Here is a 16,653-nt window from a genome sequence, read left to right as displayed (position 1 = left end):
AGTCTCTTCCCAAGAAAGTCTCTTCTGCTTTATTTCACACCACCTCATTTCATAAGGGGGGTGAGGGAGGAAGGGATGATCTTACAATAAGACAAATAAGCACCATGTTCTAGAGAGTGCCATAGAGATGAAACAAAATACACTGATTTTTTTAAATCTGGGAAGTTTTCCCAGGAAAAGAGTTGCTTATGACTTTGGAAGTCATATCAAAATAACCCCCACATGTTAACAGTACATGTCACATTAAGAAATAGATATTAATGAGGGATTGTAAAAGAAAACAGCTACAGTAGGTTTAAATAGGGTACAGCCTTCTGATGACAACTTTGAATATAGAGTGCTAAAATGCAGGCATACTGAGTAAGGTGTGGGCACGTTATCAAAAATACAAGCATTACAGAGAGTACGGTCAGGTGGCAACCTGAATTCACATTCAGGGTTTTTAATATCAGAAGGAAGAAAGCCATTTGCAACTCTTTGCTAAAGGATGAAGCTCTGCCGAGTGTTAAGAATACAGGCCCACATGGTAATGACAGAAGGTGAATATCTTATTGGGGGTGTAAGGGGGCAAGGAGGGGATTGAAAAATGAAATAAATTCTCTGTGTAATTTGGCTTTTTTTCCTTATTAGAAAAATATTAATAGTAACTTAAAAATGAGTCGAATTTTTTTTAATCCTTTTAATGTGTTGTTGGATTCTGTCTGCTAGTATTTTGTTGAGGATTTTTGCATCTATATTCAACAGTGATATTGGTCTGTAATTTTCTTTTTTTGTAGTATCTTTGTCTGGTTTTGGTATTAGGGTGATGGTGGCCACATAGAATGAGTTTGGGAGTGTTCCTTCCTCTGCAGTTTTTTGGAAGAGTTTGAGAAGGGTGGATGTTAGCTCTTCTCTAAATGTTTGATAGAATTCACCTGTGAAGCCATCTGGTCCTGGACTTTTGTTTGCTGGAAGATTTTTAATCACAGTTTCAATTTCATTACTTGTGATTGGTCTGTTCACATTTTCTATTTCTTCCTGGTTCAGTCATGGAAGGTTATACCTTTCTAAGAATTTGTCCATTTCTTCCAGGTTGTCCACTTTATTGGCATAGAGTTGCTTGTAGTAGCCTCTTAGGATGCTTTGTATTTCTGCAGTGTCTGTTTTAACTTCTCCTTTTTCATTTCTAATTTTATTGATTTGAGTCCTCTCCCTCTTTTTTCTTGATGAGTCTGGCTAATGGTTTATCAATTTTGTTTATCTTCTCAAAGAACCAGCCATTAGTTTCATTCATCTTTGCTATTGTTTTCTTTGTTTCTATTTCATTTATTTCTGCTCTGATCTTTATGATTTCTTTCCTTCTACTAACTTGGGTTTTGTTTGTTCTTCTTTCTCTAGTTCCCTTAGGTGTAAGGTTAGATTGTTTACTTGAGATTTTTCTTGTTTCTTGAGGTAGGCTTGTATTGCTATAAACTTCCCTCTTAGAACTGCTTTTGCTGCATCTCATAGGTTTTGGATTGTTGTGTTTTCATTTACATTTGTCTCTAGGTATTTTTTGATTTCTTCAGGGATCTCTTGGTTATTTAGTAACGTATGGTTTAGCCTCCATGTGTTTGTGTTTTTTATGTTTTTTTCCCTGTAATTGTTTCTAATCTCAAAGCATTGTGGTCAGAAAAGATGCTTGATATGATTTCAATTTTCTTAAATTTACTGAGGCTTGATTTGTGACCCAAGATGTGATCTATCCTGGAGAATGTTGCATGTGCGCTTGAGAAGAAAGTGTAATCTGCTGGTTTTGGATGGAATGTCCTATAAATATCAATTAAATCTATCTGGTCTATTGTGTCATTTAAAGCTTGTGTTTCCTTATTAATTTTCTGTTTGGATGATCTGTCCCTTGGTGAAAGTGGGGTGTTAAAGTCCCCCACTATTATTGTGTTACTGTTGATTTCCTCTTTTATAGCTGTTAGCAGTTGCCTTATGTATTGAGGAGCTCTTATGTTGGGTGCACATATATTTATAATTGTTATATCTTCTTCTTGGATTGATCCCTTGATCATTATGTAGTGTCCTTCCTTGTCTCTTGTAACATTCTTTATTTTAAAGTCTATTTTATCTGATATGAGTATTGTTACTCCAGCTTTCTTTTGATTTCCATTTGCATGGAATATCTTTTTCCATCCCCTCACTTTCAGTCTGTATGTGTCCTTAGGTCTGAAGTGGGTCTCTTGTAGACAGTATATATATGGGTCTTGTTTTTGTATCCATTCAGCGAGCCTGTGTCTTTTGGTTAGAGCATTTAATTCATTCACATTTAAGGTAATTATCGATATGTATGTTCCTACTAAAATTTTCTTTTCTTTTTTTTTTTTTTTTTTTTGCGGAATGCACAGACTCAGCAGCCATGGCTCACGGGCCCAGCCACTCTGCAGCACGTGGGATCTTCCTGGACCGGGGCACGAACCCGTGTCCCCTGCATCAGCAGGTGGACTCAACCACTATGCCACCAGGGAAGCCCTACTATTTTCTTAATTGTTGTGGGTTTGTTTTTGTAGGACCTTTTCTTCTCCTGTGTTTCCCACTTAGAGAAGTTCCATTAGCGTTTGTTGTAGAGCTGGCTTGGTGGTGCTGAATTCTCTTAGCTTTTGCTTGTCTGTAAAACTTTTGATTTCTCCATTGAATCTGAATGAGATCCTTGCCGGGTAGAGTAATCTTGGTCATAGGTTCTTCCCTTTCATCACTTTAAATATATCATGTCACTCCCTTCTGCCTTGTAGAGTTTCTGCTGAGAAATCAGCTGTTAACCTTATGGGAGTTCCCTTGTATGTTATTTGTCGTTTTTCCCTTGTTGCTTTCAATAATTTTTCTTCGTCTTTAATTTTTGCCAATTTGATTACTATGTGTCTCAGTGTGTTTCTCCTTGGGTTTATCCTGCCTGGGACTCTCTGTGCTTCCTGGACCTGGGTGGCTATTTCCGTTCCTATGTTAGGGAAGTTTTCGACTATAATCTCTTCAAATCTTTTCTCAGTTCCTTTCTCGCTCTCTTCTCCTTCTGGGACCACTATAATGCGAACGTTGTTGTGTTTAATGTTGTCCCAGAGGTCTCTTAGGCTGTCTTCATTTCTTTTCATTCTTTTTTCTTTATTCTGTTCTGTGGCAGTGAATTCCACCATTCTGTCTTCCAGGTTACTTAACCGTTCTTCTGCCTCAGTTATTCTGCTATTGATTCCTTCTAGTGTATTTTTCATTTCAGTTATTGTTCATCTCTGTTTGTTTGTTCTTTAATTCTTCTAGGTGTTTGTTCTTTAATTCTTCTAGATCTTTGTTAAACATTTCTTGCATCTTCTTGATCTTTGCCTCCATTCTTTTTCCGAGGTCCTGGATCATCTTCACTATCATTCTGAATTCTTTTTCTGGAAGGTTTCCTATCTGCACTTCATTTATTATTTTTTTCTGGGGTTTTATCTTGTTCCTTCATCTGGTACATAGCCCTCTGCCTTTTCATCTTGTCTATCTTTCTGTGAATGTTGTTTTTGCTCCATAGGCTGCAGGATTGTAGTTCTTCTTGCTTCTGCTGTCTGCCCTCTGGTCAGAAGCTGAATTTTTAAAATAGTTTTTCCCTGAGTAGTCTTTGGTGCTTCACGTGGACTTTGATGCTGGGTGGTTGGAGAGCTACATCCCATCACGGGTCTTTGGTTGTACAGGATTATGTCATTTTGCAGCACTGGAAGGGAGGTTTACCAACTGGTCTGTGTCAATCAGAATCCTAGCAGGAAATCGGTGGCAAAAATCAAATTGGGACAATCCCAGGAGGGTTTTTAAAGGAACCTTTTAAACAATGGCATAGGGAAACCAAAAGGAACAGGGCAGTCCCCTAGGACTAGTAACGGTGGAGCTGTTACCATCCCTGTCTGGAAGGGATGAGAGAAGGGATAGGTTTCCAGATCCTAGGTTTCCAACCTTGGAATTAGAGAGTCGTGATGAGGAGTTCACCTGGAGAGGAGCGGTGACATTTTCAATCATCAGTCAGCCCAAGTCTACAGGAAGGGAACTAAACAAATAACGACCTCAGTCTTACCCACCTCCCATCTCCTGATGGCTTGTCTCTGTTCCTCACTGCACAACCAGAAGCCAATGAGTAAGAGGCCCTGATGGTGTTGCCCAGACAGGAGGATCCAAAAAGATTCCAAACAGAATTAGTAGATTACTTTCAAGGTAGAAGTACTCTGCATACACAATTGGTCCAAAATTTTTTAAATGACCAAGAATGAAAATCTGTATCCAACCAAAGCTAAAAATCATCACCATCGAGTGAAACTTAGGGATGCAAAAATAAAACTGAAATTTTATTCAAAATTACTTAATGTTCAAATTTTGTATTGGTCAAATTTTAATAGGACAAGATAAACAATTTTTCAGAACTCTTAGCTACTAACTTGCTCCTGCTGTCACCACACCATTTGGGGTATTAAATCAATTCACTTCAACTGGCACTTTTACTAATATCACTAATCTTTTATATGCAAAAAAGATATAGTTTGGAAGAATATTTTGAGAAGCACGTTTTCTAGAAGAAACTTATGCCTAGAATGTACTGTTATCCTTCATCTTCAAAAACTTAACAAATGGTTAGCAAACTATAGCAATTATTTCAATAACTTTAAAAAAAATTCATAGTTCCTATATTAGATTTCCAGGGTTGCCATAGCAAAGTACCACAGACTAGGTGGCTTAAAACAGCACAAATTTATTCAAGACACTGAATACCAGGCAACAAAGAACAATGACCATTAAGAGATGGAAAACAAAACGGGTGAGCCCTACAATTTATCCAGCTTAGAGCCTAGAGAGAGTTTCCAAGACCTCACATTTCCTAGATCTAAATATACATGTTACCATGTAGATTGTGGAAAAGATTTTAAAAGCCCCCTGGATCTCATTTTCAGTGTCCCTTATTTTAACCTCAAAATTTCCAAATATTTGCTAAATCTCTAAAACAGATCATTTGTAAAAATGCACAAGTAAACATTACTAAGCAGTTTGACCATCATTGTAAGCAACCTTTATGTCAGGAAGATCATCTCTTTGCCAAACACACTCACTATCAATTCCCAAATCTCACTTTTAAAGCAACATTCTTGTGAACTGAGCAGTAAAAATACAAATCCAATAAGCCTATCAACCTTCCCTATCTAAGGGTAAATTGAATTCTCCTTCTTTCCAAATGGACAATTCAAAGTTGATAATGGGAAGAAAGTCCCCAGGTGAAAGAAAGTTTGTCTGAGGAGCACTGGGCCACCCAAGTGGCACAGAAATGCTGGAGGGCCAAGGAGGATGTGACCATCAGAGGACAGGAAGGGCCACAGATACAGAAAGAGCCAGGCTCTGCTTGTACAGGGACAGTAGAACAGAAACACAGATGCCATCGAAGCTATCGTGCCTGCCCTGGGTACCTTCCTTCAACATTTTTTTTTTTTTTTACCTAAATGAGAAATATATTTTACCTTGTTTGAGTCACCATCATTTTGCGTTGTATCACATGGGAAGCCAAACCTGATCCTATATTATACATGAAAAATTATCTCATTTAATCATCCCAGCAACCCTTCGAGGTGTGTCGTATCATTACCTTTACTTTATAGAGGAGCAAACGGAGACACAAAGAGGTTAAGTTACTTGCCCAGGGTAACATAATTGGTAAGAGGGTTTGCCAACAGGGCAAGGATAAAGGAAAAGAGTAGAAGAGGGCTGGCAACATGGCAATCAGAGTAAGGTCACAGTAAAGGGTCCTTAAACCAGTGGATTAATCCTTGCCCAAAAAGTGTTGTCTCTATATTTCATCCATGGGAATATTAGTCTTTAGAATTACCTGAAGTCTTTAGAAACTTATACCACACATAAAATGGGATTTTTAACTGTAGAGACTCTACTAAAAAAAAAAAAAAGTAAGAAACACACATAAGAGAATTTAGAGCAGAGATGTAGCAGCCTTGAGACGTTCTGGATAATTGACAGCTCTCTTTTGATTCAAGATTGAGCAGAAAATGCTCTGTTTTCATTCTCCTTTCAAAAATTGATCAATTAATTCTTCTTCTTTACTAAATGTAATGAAGATAGTGGAACTTTCATTTGACAAGTGATGATCTAGAAACTGCTGTAAGCCGTTGCACCAAATCAAACAACCATTTTGGGTATTGAGGCTTGCGTTCTAGTCCATCTCGGCCCCTGATGAGCTCCTGGTTTGAGACATTGCGACTGACATCCTGGCTCCCCGTTTCCTCATTTATTCAAAAAAGATGGCCTTAGAAGAAGATCACATTTTCTAAGGCCTTTTCTAGTCATAATTCTCAATGATTCTGAATATGACTATATCACATACAAATGAAGAAAATACAGAAGGTGTGTTCTATATTTATTTCTATAAAATATAGAAAGTATAGAAGGTGTGTCCTAGAAGGTTTTTTTCTCTTTGTAACTCCCTGTGATGAAGTTATTTAATTGACTCTGTTACCCGACCCCAGCTCCTCCAAAACAACAGAGTGCAGTAAGAACACTTCAGATTGACAGAGGCCCCTGATTATCTAGGAGCTGCTTTAGTAGGACTTGACTGTAATACTATTTACCATGAGGCCTGAGAAAATTGGTGGGATTCGAGTTACAGCCCTAATAATTTGCCTTTATAGATTTAACCTGAAATAACAGGCTGAAGGGACAAATAAAATTAGCAGTTTCCTAGATAATTCCTGGATAAATGTAAGTATAAAATCCTGTTTGAAGGAAAGCAACAAGTAGGTAGCTATGGTTCAAAAGAGGCAGAAAAGAGAAATGGCTAAGGTCACTCTGACCCTAATTAAGGGCTCTGCAAAGTTCTGGCTCCTGTAGTTTGCTGTGCCTTGGAACAGCTCTGCTTTTTCTCTGGCGTGAGGTGTCAGAGGGACGAGTGTCTTTCCTTGTGCAATCTTCCTCGTGTGGAAACTTGCCAGGAATCCAGAAATAAGCGAAAAGGAAAGGAAGGAAGGAAGGAAGGGAGGGAGGGAAGGAAGGAAGGAAGGAAGGAAGGATGGAAGGGAGGGAGGAAGGAAGGGAGGGAGGGAGGGAGGAAAGGAAGGGAGGGAGGGAAGGAAGGAAGGGAGGGAGGAAGGGAGGGAAAGAAGGGAGGGAGGGAAAGAAAGAAGGGAGGGAGGGAGGGAGGGAAAGAAGGAAGGAAGAACAAACCTCTTAGCGCAAAGAGCAACAGAGAATATAAATTTAGTTTGTGTCCTTAATATCAATACATTCTCATTCATTCATTCATCCACTCATTCGTTCAAGTGCCTCATTAGTCTAGGGGCTGTGGAACACAAAATGATTTAGAAGCTATAGAAGAAACTATCTCAGTTATCAAAGAAATGACAATCTGTATCACAAATATTTCAACTTCCCATTGACAGGAAGGTGTTTTTATAAAGTTGTTTTTGTATATCCTGTACCTTTGCTTCCCAAACTTCTATCCTTATGGGTTTGGTTTTTTTTCTCATCTTTATCCAATATTTCTTTAGAATTGTTCAAAAGCCATAGACTCTCCGAAGAGCAAATGGTCACATTACAAGGAGAGATGTTTTTGCTTCCTTGGACATGCCAAAGCCTTTGCTGTTTTCATCGAAAAATATTACAACCAACAAAGACTACTTCCAAGTCTTCATAAAAGCACATTTCTACTAAGAGAAAATTTAAATTTCAGGGGGAATGCAGGCACAACTGATTAGCAGAGCTCCTTCCTATGAGATAATGAGGGCAAGGAGGACAAGACTTGATTTAGAGCTATTCAAAGAGGAACCTGTACTTCCACGGCCTGACGAATTACACCCTCTTTATTCATTCCAGCACTTGTCATCATCAGCGCATAAATACCTCTGTCCAATCATTTTCAAAGAACAAGATCCCAGTTACAAATGCAGCCCAGAAGATCCACGACTTGCTTCTCCTATGTTCCTCTGCCAACTCTGCCATGGGAAATAGGCGGGCGACAAAGGCTGCGGCAACACCATCATCCCTGCATTCATTGCTCAAAACATTCTCTTAGGGGCTTCCCTGGCTTTAGTGGTTAAGAATTTGCCTACCAATGCAGGGGACATGGGTTTGAGCCCTGATCCGGGAAGATCCCACATGCCGCAGAGCAACTAAGCCCGTGAGCCACAACTACTGAGCCTGCGCTCTAGAGCCCGCGAGCCACAACTACGGGGCCCGCATGCCACAACTACTGAAGCCCACGCGCCTAGAGCCCATGCTCGCAACAAGAGAAGCCACCGCAATGAGAAGCCCGCGCACCGCAACAAAGAGTAGCCCCCGCTCGCCGCAACTAGAGAAAGCCTGCGTGCAGCAACGAAGACCCAATGCAGTCAAAAATAAATTAATTAATTAAAAAAAATTTCTCTTAATTCTCCTGCAAAAATGGCCTAACGTTTCCAAGGAATTGTTGAGTTATGTGATGCCAGTGAAGCTGTCCTTGAGTACTTGATTCCTTTGCAGGAAAAATTAGGCAAGATTGATGAGGAGGAGAACTTTATAGGACAATACAAAATTGAATCTAGTTGGTGACTTACTATGGGTATTAGTTTCCTAGGGCTGCCATAACAAATTACCACAAACTGTGTGGCTTAATACAGCAGAAATTTATTCTCTTATTATCCTGGAGGGGAGCAATCCAAAAGAAAGGTGTTGGCAGAGCTGCAATCCCTCCAAAGACTCTAGGGGAGAATCCTCCTTTGCCTCTTCTACTTCTGGTGGCTCCAGGTGCTTCACAGCTTGTGGTGGCATCCCTCCAATCTCTGCTTCTGTCTTCACATGGCTTCTCCTCTGTATCTTTCCCCATCTCTCCTCATATGTCATTGGATTTAGGATCCAATGTAATTTAGGTTGATCTCATCTTGAGATTGCTAACTTAGTTACATCTGCAAAGACCCTTTTTCTAAACAAGGTTATATTTATGGCTTCAGGTAGATATATCTTTTGGGGGGTGGTGGTCACGACTCAACGGCATACACTATGTTATTCCTTTAATTGGATCTTATCTATTTCAGAAAGCTTTGTACTACATAGTATAAACAATTGTAACCTGGATTGAAGTCTTCCTGTTCTTTAAGATAAAGATATAATTTGCTAAAATCCCAATTCCATGTCCTGGGGAATCCAATCCCTCCCCAGGGCTTCTGCAAATTCTTAGAATGGGGTGAGAGAGCTGGGTAAGCTGCACTGAATTAATTCAGTTCATGAATTCTCACTGCTTGTTCTTTCCCTTATACCTTGTGGATCCAGAAACAAAATTTGGCCTAGTTCTTCAATCAAAAACAACCACTCTCACAAAGTTCTAACATAAGTAAGAGATTTTATTGGATTATCAATAATGGTGGGGGTGGCTTTGAACATAGGAGGGAAATTCCTTTAAATTGAATATGAGAAATTCTTTTTCTCTCTTTTTTTTTTTTAAATTGGGATATAGCTGTTTTTCAGTGTTGTGTTAGTTTCTACTGCACAGCGAAGTGGAGTTCCCTGTGCTATACAGCAGGTTCTTATTAGTTATCTATTTTGTACATATTGGTGTATATATGTCAATCCCAATCTCCCAATTCATCCCACCAGCCCCCTTTTCCCCCCTTGGTGTCCATATGTTTGTTCTCTACATCTGTGTCTCCAGAGAAATTCCTTTTCTTAAGTTCTTCAGCCACATTCTCATGTGGCTTGGCCATCATATCTCTCTTTTCCCTTTAATACCTTCTCATTCCTATTTTTTCTTAGTAGGACAGTTTCATTATCTACTTTCCTCCTTCAGCAAGCCCTGCCCTTAGGGGCTTACCTTTTACCCTGGAATCTTATTTAAACTAGTTTCCTTTTGGGGATAGTCTCAACCTGAGAAGAATTCTCACTTCAACTATCAAGATTCTAATCCCCTCTTCCCTGCTTACTATAAACCATTTACAATCTATTAGAAAAGATCTTTAAGATAATTTTTTTTTAAGTTGCATAACAACCAAGAATCAAAACCTTTGTGGTAACATTGCTTCTAAGGGAAAAGTCATAAAGAACTTTACTACTTTTATCTATAAAATGTGTTCCAGGCTGCTATTTAAACAATAAAAACGGGAGAGGGAAAGCACAAAAGAAGAGTAGGTATTAGAGACACGAGGAATTACTGCCATGATCATGATTGAATCTGATCTATAATTTGATCACGTTGAAGGTGTACTGAACCCCTCATTTAATAATATGGAACCACAAGTCGCTTTCTACCTCAAAAGAAAATTTAAGCCTCAATCATAACTTATCAGTTTTAATACTCAGGGTGACAATAAATGAACAGCAGGACATGATTGATTAATGTGTTCTGATTTCCCAGTTTCTAACAGCCCTACACTAACAATTGCTAAAAGTACAAACCCTAGCATTCAGTTTGTCTCTTCAGATGATCAGGGAAGGACTAAAAAGAGAAAGGCGTTAAGAAGCAGCTATTGTTAAAAAGGAGGGTAGATTTTACAACATTGAGGGCTAAGGAGACCAGTCAAGGCCACTGAGGAAACAAGCTTCACTTCTGCCTAGTCAACTACTCTGGGATGAAATGATGCAATACGTGGTGTTTGGAAAATGAAAATTTGAATATACAGGGAATAACTTAAATGATCCTATTAAAGGACACAGGTCTGACACATGAATATATATTTCCAGAATTAGGTCTACATTCAAAGTCCATCCATGACTCAGTTCATGATCTACTGACGCTGATGGAATTGTAGCCTAAATGAAGATGAAAGACTTAAAAGGCAAACTTCAACCACCAACCTACCTGAAAGAATTTATTTCCAGAGAAAGACAATTAAAAGGTGAAGGAAAAAACGTTAGGAACAATGCAATTAAATAGATGACTTGGACCCTCACATTTTTCCCAGTCATTAACCCAAAAATAGTGCCCCCTAGGAATTTTAAATTTGCTAAACCAATTATAATAGCATAAGCTAAGGGCTTAAAGATAATTATTAACTTAGTTCTCCATCAGGAAATATCCTGACAAGTCATCTATTCCAGCCCCTTGCTATTAGACAAGACCACTGCCATACTCTTCCTAGAGAGGAGAAACAGATTGCTCTCACAAGTCTCCAGGAGGGGGAATCTAGTTATCCTGATCTAAGAATTCTCATGCTAAATCAGCTTAACGTGTTCACAGTCCTCTCCTGCTTCTGTCTTTGTAGCGAGAGAACAATGATCTTCACATAGGAAGACTATTCTCAAGTTCACTGTCAGCCTCATTTTAGCCTTTCTTCCTCGCCCTTATTTTCTACTTCTCTAATCTTCATTAGCTTTATTGAAACCCTCCTTTATGTTTTTCACATTTCACCCTAATTGTGAAGTCCAAATCTGAGTTGTCCTCAAGGAAATTCCTTTAGCCTGCCTCAAGTGGTTATTATTCCTAATCTCTTAAATGAAATGTTAACAGGTCAAAGGAATTTAGGAACTCCTCGGTTTGGTCAATTCCACAAATATTTATCAAGTACTCACATGTGCAAGGCACTGTGCTAGGTTCTAGAAAAGAGAGACACAGGTATTTGTAATAACAGAAAAGTAAACATCCATTCCTATTATGCTGTGGGGCAGTTACCAAGTGAGATAGAGCTCTGGGTACTGACATGACCGGGCCTCCAAGACAGATTACTGAATGAAAAGGACAAACCACAGAGCAAAAGTAATAACAGCTAACACTTAACATAGGTCTTGGCATGTACACAAAAAATAAAGCTACTGCAACTGTCATATAATATCTAAATACATAAAAAATTGAAAGGTCTTAAAAAATGCACTCCAAATGAGCAAACACATGATCATGGTTACCCAAGAAACTGAGTAGGTATTAAGGGAAAATTAACCGTCTTCATGATGGTTGACCTTTTATTTTTGTGGCAAAGGGAATTTATGTGTTACTCAGTAATTGATAACTTTTTAATTTAGAAGATTAAGAAGGCCTGGCCCTCACTTCAAATTGTCCATAATTGTGTTAGGGTTGGGGAGAGCAGAGGGAAGTTGTTCAGTCTAATCCACAAAACTGTGCTGGGCAAAACAGTATCTGTGTCAGGTGAGGGGTATAGGCTGTCCACAGGGAAGGACAGAGCACACCCACCAGCAATGGCATCTCGGGGAAGATGGTGTTTGGTGTAAGCTTGGAAAGATGGGCAGGATGCAAGTGTCAGGATTTTGGAGCTGGGGGATATTTTAAGCTAAGAGGGCAGCTTGAGAAGAGGCTAAAAGGCGGGAAAGAGTAAGACAGGCAGTGTTTAATTTGACAAACAACAGGGAGCCTTAGAAGGTTTGTGAGCATGGGATTGATCTTATTAAGGATGTAGCTGAGGAATGAGTGTGAAGAGGACCTTAGACTGGACAGAGGCTGGTAATGGTCTGAGAAGGAGACCTGCCCAGGAGGGTAGCCATAGGAAGAGAGAAGAGAAAAGAGATGTCTCAGAAGTAAAAGTCATGGGAACTAGATAAGGGAAATGGCAGAATCAAAGAGGTTGCCAAAGCATGAAGCCAAAAGATCATCACTGAAAATTTTAATGTGAAATACTGCTCAGAAATATGTCTGGTAAATGGAGCAACTTTACCTAGGAAAGCAGGAAGAGAGGTTGTAATTCAAAACCACAACATGACATGAAGTTAGGAACCATCATTGTCGGGTGCTGAAAGAAGCACGCCCCTAGAACAATAATGACAGGCAGATTCTCCCTGCTCTGTTTGCCAAAGCACAGATACTCTAAGTGTGGTCCATGGACCAATGCTAGGCTATGAGCTGTTTGTTACCCCATGTGATGAGATAGGAATTGAAATCAAGAGAAAGAATTTAGAAAGTTTTATACCAATTTAACAAGAGTAATTTTCTGTTTATGGGGCAAATATTTCTTACGATTGTGCTTATATTTTTCTATGTCTTTTTTATTTCATTTACTTTTATACCAGTTTAATAGAGTAATTCTATGTTTATTGGATCTAGTAGTTCTTACAATTGCACTTATATTTTTGCATGGTTTTTTTTTTTTTTTTTTTTTTGCGGTACGCGGGCCTCTTACTGTTGTGGCCTCTCCCGTTGCGGAGCACAGGCTCCAAAAGTGCAGGCTCAGCGGCCATGGCTCACGGGCCCAGCTGCTCTGCGGCATGTGGGATCTTCCCGGACCGGGGCACGAACCCATGTCCCCTGCCTCAGCAGGCGGACTCTCAACCACTGCGCCACCAGGGAAGCCCTTGAATGGTTTTTATTTCACTTTTCTAGCAATTCATTTTTATTGTATTTTATAAAAGTTTCAACCCACAATGGACTGAAGGAAAAAAAACTGTCTTTCACCAAGAATAGTTTAAGTACCATTGTAGAGTATGCTTCATATTTAAAGATTTTAAAATACTTCTTATTTATTATTTCATTTTATCCTGAAAAATACCTTCAAATAAGTAGTGCAAGCCTGGTTCCCAGGCTTGTGTAAATGTGCAATTTTACACAGGGAAACCCAATTCTAGAGGAGTTTTATATATTTAAAAAAAACTTTATGGAGGCATGTTTGACATATAACATTATATTGGTTTCAGGAGTACAAAGTAATGATTCAATATTTGTATATATTGTGAAATGATCAGCACAATAAGTCTAGGTAACATCCATCACCCTACACCGTTTCCCTTCTAGAGGGGTTTTACAAATTATCCCCAAATCACACAAAGATGTTGGGGGTCGGGGGTGGAGAAGCATGTGTGGAAAGCCAGGTTTCTTATTCAAAGCCAAAGAGTCTCCAGTAGCTCTTACTGGTGCATGCTGAAATTGCTTTTTAGGACTCAGATTAGCAATTTTGCTTCCTTAAAACATGCAACATTTACTGCAGAGGTTCTCAGAAGCAAATTTAAGGTACCCTTAGATAGAGGCAAAAAGCTTCCAAATTTTTAATTCCTTTAACTCTAGGATTCAAATGAATCACAAATGATTCCAGCTAGACTGGCATCAACCAATATTTTTAATCAATTACTAATGATTATATATTAAGTGGGATATTGGAGAGTATCACACTTCCCCAAATATCCCTTTTCAGAAAATCTCCTTTTAGAGTTGATACTTATCTTAAAAGTTACCTTATCCTAAAATCAAATTATTTTTCTTATTTTTACTCTGAGCCCAACAAAGTTGGATGACACACCATCATCAAAGGCTGTGAACACATTGGTATTTCAAACAGCACCCATAATGATTGGTTCCTGAGAATACGGAATTGTAAAGTTCAAATTTTGCTTATTCTCAGAAATTGTGACAGAAAAAGAGATAGAGTTTGCTGGAGGATTCACCAACCTCCTAGATAATGAAAGATCTCCAGTAAAATAACATTCTGATGACCTAAGTGTAAATGAACCAGAGATATGTAGATTAAATTTCTTTTGAAATATACATGGTTTTTAAAAATTATGGGGAAAGTACTTGGCAAAATATACTAAAAGAATTTGCCAAACCCCAAATGTTTGATAGACAGCGGGAGAAATGAGGCCAATACAAAATCTCTGCCTGGTCATTCATCCTCTCCAGGTACTAAGTACAAAGGTGTCTTAGACTTCCATCAAGGCTAACAAGCAACTGGAACGTTCTTAAACTTAGTTAAATAGTCAATTACACAAAACCACTAACTTTTGAAAAACTGATTACTTCTCAGGGAAATCAGTCCTACATATGAGATTATCCTAGTGGTTAGCAACACAGAAACTCTAAGAAAAGCTTGACTTTTCAAGGACAATTGGCTCAAGGGATGAAAAACATAATCCCAACTTTGACCTGTCAATCCATCGAACGTTGGGAAAGGTGTGGAGGAAACCCACGTGCCGCATCAATTACGCTGTGCTTTGGTGCAAGCCCGCCAACATTCACGAAATAGACTAAGTGTTCAGCTTTATGAGATCCTTCGTACACAAAAGTATTTTACAGAGTAAACGGTTGGTTTGACTTATCCAACAGTGAATGTGACTCTGCTTTTTTTTTTAAACGTGTGTACAACAAATTAATGTTTACAGCTTAATTATAGGAGTCTATTCCATGCTTCCTTGGTTTTTCCCTAAAAAACACATCTTCCCTAAAAGACACATCTTTAGTGATGCACAGGAAGCATTTGCATCTGCCCCTCAGGTAAAAGCTTCTTTCATAGAAATGGGCTAAGAACATTGAACATTTACAAGTGAAAGGGTTCTTGTTTGTTAGTGAAAATGTATGTATCCAGATACCATATTTGTGTGTTCTTCTCTTACCAAAATTGAAGCTTTGTGTAGGCACCATTCTTGTCTGCCACATTCACAGCTTCATTGTGGTTCCTAGCATAGCTCTAGACAGAAAGAAGGCACTCAATAATTATCTGTTTCATATTTATGAATGAATAAAGCAACCTCGGAATAACTGGCATCTATTTTTCTCTCAAACAGAGACTCACCTGTGACAGTGGACACATCTATTATTTGACTATGCACACTACCTTCTAACAGCCTTTCCTTTCACAGCTTTGAATTCATTCAGAATGAATCGTCTAAGATTTCCTGCCCAGCAAAGTCATTGGAATAGCCAGCGCCAACCCGGAAGAGCTTTGAGACTATTGGGAAGCAAATGGGACAGATGGCATTTTCATCCTTCCACCAGCTCCAGTGTTAACTGCCTTTTAAAAAGTGATTTTTGATAAGTAAAGCTCCCCAAGCCCGCAGGCACTCAAACATTGATCTGTAAATATTTAACAGTGATAAAGAGATACATGCATGTAAGTGAAATCATCCTGCAGATCTTTACAGAGCAAGGAGACTATCCACCCGACACTTAAAAACATTCCTCAGGTTTTCAGTGTTCTGCCATGCTTCCATGAGCCTCCTTGGGTCATTTACCTGCCTTAGTCAACCTTAAACAAATACCAGCTTGCCCTCTGGCCTCCAACTTGTTCTTCCAGAACCGTGCGGGATACCTGATTTGCTCACTGGCTTTAGAATTTACAAATGTGGATACTAAGCTTGACTTTCTAAATAGAAGAAAATCTTTCCAGTATTATCAGCAGCATTCTTCCATAAAGGTATAAACAGCAGTATGCCTTTTGTTCTTTATTTTGTCTTTACCTCTGTTTTACTAATTCAGTCCATTATTTAATCCATCTAGCTGCCTTCACAGAGGAATAACAACATTTTTACTTGCTTAGATTTGATTAGGAAAGAAGCAAATGCCCCTTCCACAGAGTCAAGCCCGGTAATGTTGATTTTTACAGGAAGAACTTGACTAGTGTCACTCAGCATCACAGCAGTGGCATCACTTCAATCAAAGGCTGTGTCTACACTGCCCCAAAAGACTCAGCTGCCCATTCACTCAATTCAGACAACCAATCAACCAAGTCAAATAAACAGTCAGCGAAATTGGTTATTTGACTAAGTTGAATCATTGTTTGATTAAATGGATTATTTCAGTTCAGTCGTCCTAGGGGCCCTGTGTTGTCTGCCTGTACAGCCCTACAGTGGAACGAATGCTCACCACCGTAGACACAGAGAAATAGGACTGTCTGGCAGAAGGTAATTGGCTGCAGGATTGCGGAAGCACAGTGCCTGAATTGTCATGGAACAAACTTCCAAAACAGTAACTTCACTCTCCATGTCCTCCACCCACTCCAAGAGCTG

General features: G+C 39.0%; 1 long non-coding RNA gene across 1 annotated transcript in view; it reads right to left on the bottom strand.

Annotated features, from left to right (window-relative positions):
• The window catches only part of LOC113629930 (uncharacterized), a 45,021-nt gene extending 29,414 nt beyond the window's left edge, over positions 1–15,607 (bottom strand). Inside the window, exon 1 of the long non-coding RNA XR_003436760.1 lies at positions 15,262–15,607. This is a non-coding gene — a long non-coding RNA (uncharacterized LOC113629930). The remainder of the gene's footprint in view (positions 1–15,261) is intronic.
• Between the last annotated feature and the right edge of the window lie 1,046 nt (positions 15,608–16,653).

This window comes from Aethalodelphis obliquidens, unplaced genomic scaffold, assembly GCF_003676395.1.
Source record: "Aethalodelphis obliquidens isolate GAN/ISIS:26980383/991018 unplaced genomic scaffold, ASM367639v1 scaffold2, whole genome shotgun sequence".
Taxonomy (NCBI): domain Eukaryota; kingdom Metazoa; phylum Chordata; class Mammalia; order Artiodactyla; family Delphinidae; genus Aethalodelphis; species Aethalodelphis obliquidens.
This window is presented reverse-complemented; position numbering and strand designations above follow the sequence as displayed.